Raw genomic sequence first — 8,441 nt, 5'->3', positions numbered from 1 at the left:
ACACACACCTACCCCGTACACACACACACACTGACTGAAACACACTGACACCAACACACACCTACCGTACACACACACTGACTGAAACACAGAGACACCAACACACACCTACCGTACACACACTGACTGAAACACACAGACACCAACACACACCTACCGTACACACACACTGACTGAAACACACACCTACCGCACACACACACTGACTGAAACACACACCTACCGTACACACACACACACACTGACTGACACACACAGTCACCGACACACACACACACTTACTGACACACACCTACCGTACACACACACACACTGACTGAAACACACACCTACCGCACACACACACTGACTGAAACACACACCTACCGTACACACACACACTGACTGACACACACAGTCACCGACACACACACACTTACTGACACACACCTACCGTACACACACACACACTGACTGAAACACACACCTACCGCACACACACACTGACTGAAACACACACACAGACACACACTGACTGACACACACTGTGGGTACAGAAAGTCATCTCCCCCTTTCAGAATGTTCACCTGTTGTTGCCCTAAAGCCCAAACACAAGACAACTACAAACCAGCCCTTCTCCAGTTTTACTGACTCATTGTACCCTGCAACGCCCGAGTGACAAAAGAAAGCAACATTTCTGAAAAATAAAAGTAAAAAGGCCGAATGACTGGGTTGGATACGCCGCTGTCTGGCGGTGTGCTCTGGGTCACTGTCGTGTTGATAGGTGACCCATCTTCTCATCTTCACCTTCCCGGCTGGGGGCTGCAGGCTGTCTTCAAGAAGACTGTCTCTGTCTCTCGCCCCAGCCATCTTCCCTTCCAGCCTGTCCAGTGCCCCAGTCCCAGCAGCGTGGGGCTTTACTGGAGGACGGGTAAGGTGTACTGGGTTTGCACCAGACGTACCCCTCTCGCATTCCGGCCAAAACGGTCGACTTCGGTCTCGTCTGGCCACGGCATCTCCGAGGCGCTTTTTAGCACACCACGAACGAGACCTGGTGTGCCTTTTTGTGAGGAGTGGCCGTTTTTCGTGGCCTACAGGCCAGGTGCGGGGGCGCTTGTGATATGGTTGTCACACGCACACGATGCACAGTCTTTGCCACAGGCCTGTAGCTCCTTCAGAGTTGCCATCGGCCTCTGGGTAGCCTCTCTGGTCGGTCTCCTTCTTGCTCGGTCGCCCAGTTCGCAGGCCCGGCCTGACCTGGGCAAGGTCTGGGTGGTGCCATACGCCTTCCACTTCTTAGTGCTGGTCTTGACTGTGCTCCATGGGAGGCCTCAAGCCTGTGAAATCTGTCTATACCCACCTCCTGACTCGTGCCGCTCCACAACTTCATCTGGAAGTTCTTCAGAGAGCACCTCCCCCCCACCCACCCCCATAGCGGAGTCTTGGCTTTGAAATGCACTGGAATCCTCTAGACACAGCTGTTTGTGTTCTGAACACATCAAGAGCACCACAGCTGCTCACAGGTGGGAGCCAGTTAGTGTGTTGTGCGATCTGTCAGGTGATTGGTTATACCTGAGCACGTTTACAAATGCAGTTGTGAGGGGGGGTGTTCCCTTAGCCGAATAAGGTATTTTACTGTTGGAATATTCATTCATTTTCAGAACGTTTTAGAATTTTTATTTTCACTTAATGTGGCTTTACTGTGTGTAAATCCAAATGGAACAGGCCTAATTTAATTTGTTTTTATTTTCAGTGTCATACAACAAAAGGTACACATTTTGAAAGGGGGTGGTGACTTTCTCTACCCACTGTATACACACACTGACTGACTGAAAAAAACTGACACACATACACACTGACTGAAACACACTGACTGATCCACTGACACATACTGTATACACACTGACTGACTGAAAAAAACTGACACACATACACACTGCCTGACTGAAACACACTGACTGATCCACTGACACATACTGTATACACACTGACTGAAACACACTGACTGATCCACTGACACATACTGTATACACACTGACTGACTGAAACACACTGACTGATCCACTGACACATACTGTATACACACTGACTGACTGAAAAAAACTGACACACATACACACTGACTGACTGAAACACACTGACTGATCCACTGACACATACTGTATACACACTGACTGACTGAAACACACTGACTGATCCACTGACATACTGTATACACACTGACACATACTGTATACACACTGACTGACTGAAAAAAACTGACACACATACACACTGACTGACTGAAACACACTGACACATACTGTATACACACTGACTGACTGGCTGACACACTGACAGACAATGATACACATTGACTGAAACACACAAAGACATTAACTGACATAAACTGACAAATACTGACTGACTGATACACACACTGAGTGAGCTATACACACTGTCAGAGATACACACACACTAAGTGAGTGATACTCTGTCAGAGATACACACACACACGCTGACTGACTGCTACACTCTGCACTGTCAGCAGCAGGCCTGGCTCAGGCTGAGATAAGAAAGTGCAGACAGTGGAAATCACAGCTGTGAGGAAGCTCTGCTGGTTAATGAGTAGCTGCTCAGCGGAGATCTGGGGATCGCCCTCTTCACCCTGATGGGCAGGAGAGATGAAGGTCACACATTAGTGCACAGTGCTGACAAAGGACTGAGGGCTCTCCGTACTCACTGTGGGGCCTCGGTTCTCTCTGACAGAGTGAGCCCTGATTGGAGGAGCAGTGTGTCTCACTGACAGAGTGAGCCCTGATTGGAGGAGCAGGGTGTCTCTCACTGACAGAGAGAGCCCTGATTGGAGGAGCAGGGTGTCTCTCACTGACAGAGTGAGCCCTGATTGGAGGAGCAGTGTGTCTCACTGAGAGAGTGAGCCCTGATTGGAGGAGCAGTGTGTCTCACTGACAGAGTGAGCCCTGATTGGAGGAGAGAAAGGAACCCCTGCACCTGTGTAGGAAGCAGAGCGCTTCATCAATGCCTGAGACACCCAATGGTTCAATTCCATGGCCAACCCAGGGTGAAGGCAAACCAGGCGACTGCCCACCAGCAGGCCCCTCAATGGGCAACACATCGCAGTTTTAATGGGTCTTTGTGATGCCGCTGTGGGTTATCCTCATGGGACTGCCCAGTCATAATCGAGTGCGTAATGTTTCTGCAGCTCAAGAGGAGAAGAGAGGGTAGGGCATCTCAGGGTCGTTGGCTTTACGCACAATAATTTGTATTTCACTGGGTGTGGGTCTGTAACCAGTGAACGGTAGACACGACACATTGTCAGGCTGCACACAGAGACGACGGGAGGTGTTTTAGTCGAAGTTAACAAAGTCGCACTTTCCTGCCGTCGTTCACAAGCCATGTGGGACAGCTGGCTGAAAACCAGCACTGCCCGGCCAAACGAAAGTGTGAAAGCAGATGTGCAGATCGTGCTGCACGTAGTTGGCATTAAAACGCGCGGTTTTCCTTGCGGTTTCTCCTGTATTCCTGGAATGGGGCATCTGGAGCGCCGTTCCTCTCTCAGTCACAGCGACAGGAGCGTCTCAGAGCCCAGGCTGGCTAACACACACCTGAGGACCAGCCGCCTTACTGATCACACCTCCCTGTTTCTTCCGTTCTTTCTTAGTTTCGTGTTTATTTCTGCAATTCCTCCCCACAGAGGTTCCGGCGCAGGAATGTGCAAGTTGCAATGTGCTCAAACTTGGAAGTGACAGATCCTGTTCATCAATATGTGTTGTTATGAATGCTGCTGTTTCATGACTTTCAAGGGTAAAATACTTCATCTTTGTCAAAGGGGTGCCCCCTGTTCTTCTGCGGCGCTGGTAACAGGACGTGGCTTTGTGGTTCTGGCAGTGAAGCAGGGCTGTGCTCGGTGTGCTGTCCTGTGTCTGGGGAGACACGGCCTGCGGGCTGCACCCCAGTGTAAACAGCGCTGTGTCACCGATCCCGAGACTCAGCAGGAGGGCTGAGAGGGGGGACAGCCTGAGAAACTGAGGAACAGAGAGAGGAGAGAGAAGAGGAGAGAGAGAGAGAGAGAGAGAGAGAGAGAGGAGAGAGAGAGGAGAGAGAGAGAGAGAGAGAGAGGAGAGAGAGGAGAGAGAGGAGAGAGAGAGGAGAGAGAGAGGAGAGAGAGAGGAGAGAGAGGAGAGAGAGGAGAGAGAGGAGAGAGAGAGGAGAGAGAGAGGAGAGAGAGGAGAGAGAGGAGAGAGAGGAGAGAGAGAGGGGGGATAGAGGAGAGAGAGGAGAGAGAAGAGGAGAGAGAGGAGAGAGAGGAGAGAGAGAGGAGAAGAGAGAGAGGAGAGAGAGGAGAGAGAGGAGAAGAGAGAGAGGAGAGAGAGAGGAGAGAGAGAGGAGAAGAGAGAGAGGAGAGAGGAGAGAGAGAGGGGGGATAGAGGAGAGAGAGGAGAGAGGAGAGAGGAGAGAGGAGAGAGGAGAGAGGAGAAAGAGGAGAGAGGAGAGAGGAGAGAGAGAGGGAGGGGAGAGAGAGGAGAGAGAGAGAGAGGGGAGAGAGAGGAGAGAGAGGAGAGAGGAGAGAGGAGAAAGAGGAGAGAGGAGAGAGGAGAGAGAGAGAGGGAGGGGAGAGAGGAGAGAGAGAGCTCTGACTGGCAGTGTGTGTGTTAGTGAGTGAGAAATCCTGGAGAGAGGAGAGAGAGGAGAGAGAGAGCTCTGACTGGCAGTGTGTGTGTTAGTGAGTGAGAAATCCTGGAGAGAGGGAGAACGAGGGAGGAGAGAGGGAGGAGAGAGGGCTGGCAGTCAGTGATACTTGGGGACAGAGAGGGGAGAGGGTGTGTACACACAGTGTAACCGGAGAGAAGTGTTTACAACAGTCCAGGGCTCTTTCAGATCCTGTGTGGAACAGCATGTTCAGAGGAGCAGTGTGACCTGACTGTGTGTCTGTCTTTTCCTTCTGGCTGAAGGATTTATTGTGCAACCTGCTGAGGGTCTGTGTTTCTCACATAGTGCTCTGTGTGTGTGTGCTGTTCACACTCCTCAGTGTCTGTGTTTCTCAGGTGCTCTGTGTGTGTGTGTCCTGTTCACACTCCTCAGGGTCTGTGTTTCTCAGGTGCGCTGTGTGTGTGTGTGTGCTGTTCACACTCCTCAGGATCTGTGTTTCTCAGGTGCTCTGTGTGTGTGTGTGTGTCCTGTTCACACTCCTCAGTGTCTGTGTTTCTCAGGTGCGCGTGTGTGTGTGTGTGTGTGTGTGTGCTGTTCACACTCCTCAGGGTCTGTGTTTCTCAGGTGCGCTGTGTGTGTGTGTGTCTGTGTTTCTCAGGTGCTCTGTGTGTGTGTGTGCTGTTCAAACTCCTCAGGGTCTGTGTTTCTCAGGTGCGCTGTGTGTGTGTGTGTCTGTGTTTCTCAGGTGCGCTCTGTGTGTGTGTGTCTGTGTTTCTCAGGTGCGCTCTGTGTGTGTGTGTGTGTGTGTGTGGCTGTTCACACTCCTTAGTGTCTGTGTTTCTCAGGTGCTCTGTGTGTGTGTGTGTGCTGTTCACACTCCTCAGGGTCTGTGTTTCTCAGGTGCTCTGTGTGTGTGCTGTTCACACTCCTCAGTGTCTGTGTTTCTCAGGTGCTCTGTGTGTGTGTGTCTGTGTTTCTCAGGTGCTCTGTGTGTGTGTGTGCTGTCCACACTCCTCAGGGTCTGTGTTTCTCAGGTTCTCTCTGTGTGTGTGTACTGTTCACACTCCTCAGTGTCTGTGTTTCTCAGGTGCTCTGTGTGTGTGCGTCTGTGTTTCTCAGGTGCTCTGTGTGTGTGTGTGTGCTGTTCACACTCCTCAGGGTCTGTGTTTCTCAGGTGCGCTGTGTGTGTGTGTCTGTGTTTCTCAGGTGCTCTGTGTGTGTGTGTGTGCTGTTCACACTCCTCGGTGTCTGTGTTTCTCAGGTGCTCTGTGTGTGTGTGTACTGTTCACACTCCTCAGGGTCTGTGTTTCTCAGGTGCGCTGTGTGTGTGTGTCTGTGTTTCTCAGGTGCGCTCTGTGTGTGTGTGTGCTGTTCACACTCCTCAGTGTCTGTGTTTCTCAGGTGCTCTGTGTGTGTGTGTGCTGTTCACACTCCTCAGGGTCTGTGTTTCTCAGGTGCTCTGTGTGTGTGCTGTTCACACTCCTCAGTGTCTGTGTTTCTCAGGTGCTCTGTGTGTGTGTGTCTGTGTTTCTCAGGTGCTCTGTGTGTGTGTGTGCTGTCCACACTCCTCAGGGTCTGTGTTTCTCAGGTTCTCTGTGTGTGTGTGTACTGTTCACACTCCTCAGTGTCTGTGTTTCTCAGGTGCTCTGTGTGTGTGCGTCTGTGTTTCTCAGGTGCTCTGTGTGTGTGTGTGTGCTGTTCACACTCCTCAGGGTCTGTGTTTCTCAGGTGCTCTGTGTGTGTGCGTCTGTGTTTCTCAGGTGCTCTGTGTGTGTGTGTGTGTGCTGTTCAAACTCCTCAGGGTCTGTGTTTCTCAGATGCTCTGTGTGTGTGTGTCTGTGTTTCTCAGGTGCTCTGTGTGTGTGTGCTGTCCACACTCCTCAGGGTCTGTGTTTCTCAGGTGCGCTGTGTGTGTGTGTGTCTGTGTTTCTCAGGTGCTCTGTGTGTGTGTGTGTGCTGTTCACACTCCTCGGTGTCTGTGTTTCTCAGGTGCTCTGTGTGTGTGTGTGTACTGTTCACACTCCTCAGGGTCTGTGTTTCTCAGGTGCGCTGTGTGTGTGTGTGTCTGTGTTTCTCAGGTGCGCTCTGTGTGTGTGTGTGTGTGTGTGTGCTGTTCACACTCCTCAGTGTCTGTGTTTCTCAGGTGCTCTGTGTGTGTGTGTGTGTGCTGTTCACACTCCTCAGGGTCTGTGTTTCTCAGGTGCTCTGTGTGTGTGCTGTTCACACTCCTCAGTGTCTGTGTTTCTCAGGTGCTCTGTGTGTGTGTGTCTGTGTTTCTCAGGTGCTCTGTGTGTGTGTGCTGTCCACACTCCTCAGGGTCTGTGTTTCTCAGGTTCTCTGTGTGTGTGTGTACTGTTCACACTCCTCAGTGTCTGTGTTTCTCAGGTGCTCTGTGTGTGTGCGTCTGTGTTTCTCAGGTGCTCTGTCTGTGTGTGTGTGTGTGCTGTTCACACTCCTCAGGGTCTGTGTTTCTCAGGTGCTCTGTGTGTGTGTGTCTGTGTTTCTCAGGTGCTCTGTGTGTGTGTGCTGTCCACACTCCTCAGGGTCTGTGTTTCTCAGGTGCTCTGTGTGTGTGTGCTGTCCACACTCCTCAGGGTCTGTGTTTCTCAGGTTCTCTGTGTGTGTGTGTACTGTTCACACTCCTCAGGGTCTGTGTTTCTCAGGTGCTCTGTGTGTGTGCGTCTGTGTTTCTCAGGTGCTCTGTGTGTGTGTGCTGTTCACACTCCTCAGGGTCTGTGTTTCTCAGGTGCTCTGTGTGTGTGTGTCTGTGTTTCTCAGGTGCTCTGTGTGTGTGTGCTGTCCACACTCCTCAGGGTCTGTGTTTCTCAGGTGCTCTGTGTGTGTGTGCTGTCCACACTCCTCAGGGTCTGTGTTTCTCAGGTGCGCTGTGTGTGTGCGTCTGTGTTTCTCAGGTGCTCTCTGTGTGTGTGTGTGTGCTGTTCAAACTCCTCAGGGTCTGTGTTTCTCAGATGCTCTGTGTGTGTGTGTCTGTGTTTCTCAGGTGCTCTGTGTGTGTGTGTGTGCTGTCCACACTCCTCAGGGTCTGTGTTTCTCAGGTGCTCTGTGTGTGTGTGCTGTCCACACTCCTCAGGGTCTGTGTTTCTCAGATGCTCTGTGTGTGTGTGTCTGTGTTTCTCAGGTGCTCTGTGTGTGTGTGCTGTCCACACTCCTCAGGGTCTGTGTTTCTCAGGTGCTCTGTGTGTGTGTGCTGTCCACACTCCTCAGGGTCTGTGTTTCTCAGGTGCTCTGTGTGTGTGTGCTGTCCACACTCCTCAGGGTCTGTGTTTCTCAGGTGCTCTGTGTGTGTGTGCTGTCCACACTCCTCAGGGTCTGTGTTTCTCAGATGCTCTGTGTGTGTGTGTCTGTGTTTCTCAGGTGCTCTGTGTGTGTGTGCTGTCCACACTCCTCAGGGTCTGTGTTTCTCAGGTGCGCTGTGTAGGCTGGATCAGAGACCCTGTGAAGCCCGTGCAGGGCTGCAGGACAGCAGTGTGTGTGCGGAGCTGTCATTCTGAAACAGCTGTCTGTGCTGAGCTGTGCTCTGATCGCCCCCCCCCCCCCCCCCCAGTGTTTTCCTCCTGTGTGCTCTGGAGATCTGGCTCGATCCGGTCCTGTCTGCTCCTTCCCACCCCCCCCCTTCCTCCCCCGGCCTGTGGCTTTCCCTCTGCTGCGCGGATCTCCGGAGTCAGCAGACTGACGCGGCGCTCGGGCCAGCAGTCAGCAGAATCACACAGCTGGGAGTCTGCTGACTGTCTCCTGGGCAAGAGGACACAGACCTGCCTTCACCCCTGTAGACCCTGAGAGACACTGGGGGA

The sequence above is a fragment of the Atractosteus spatula genome, chromosome 5 (genome assembly GCF_055471065.1).
Source record: "Atractosteus spatula isolate fAtrSpa1 chromosome 5, fAtrSpa1.hap1, whole genome shotgun sequence".
In the NCBI taxonomy this organism is placed as follows: Eukaryota; Metazoa; Chordata; class Actinopteri; order Semionotiformes; family Lepisosteidae; genus Atractosteus; species Atractosteus spatula.
This window is presented reverse-complemented; position numbering follows the sequence as displayed.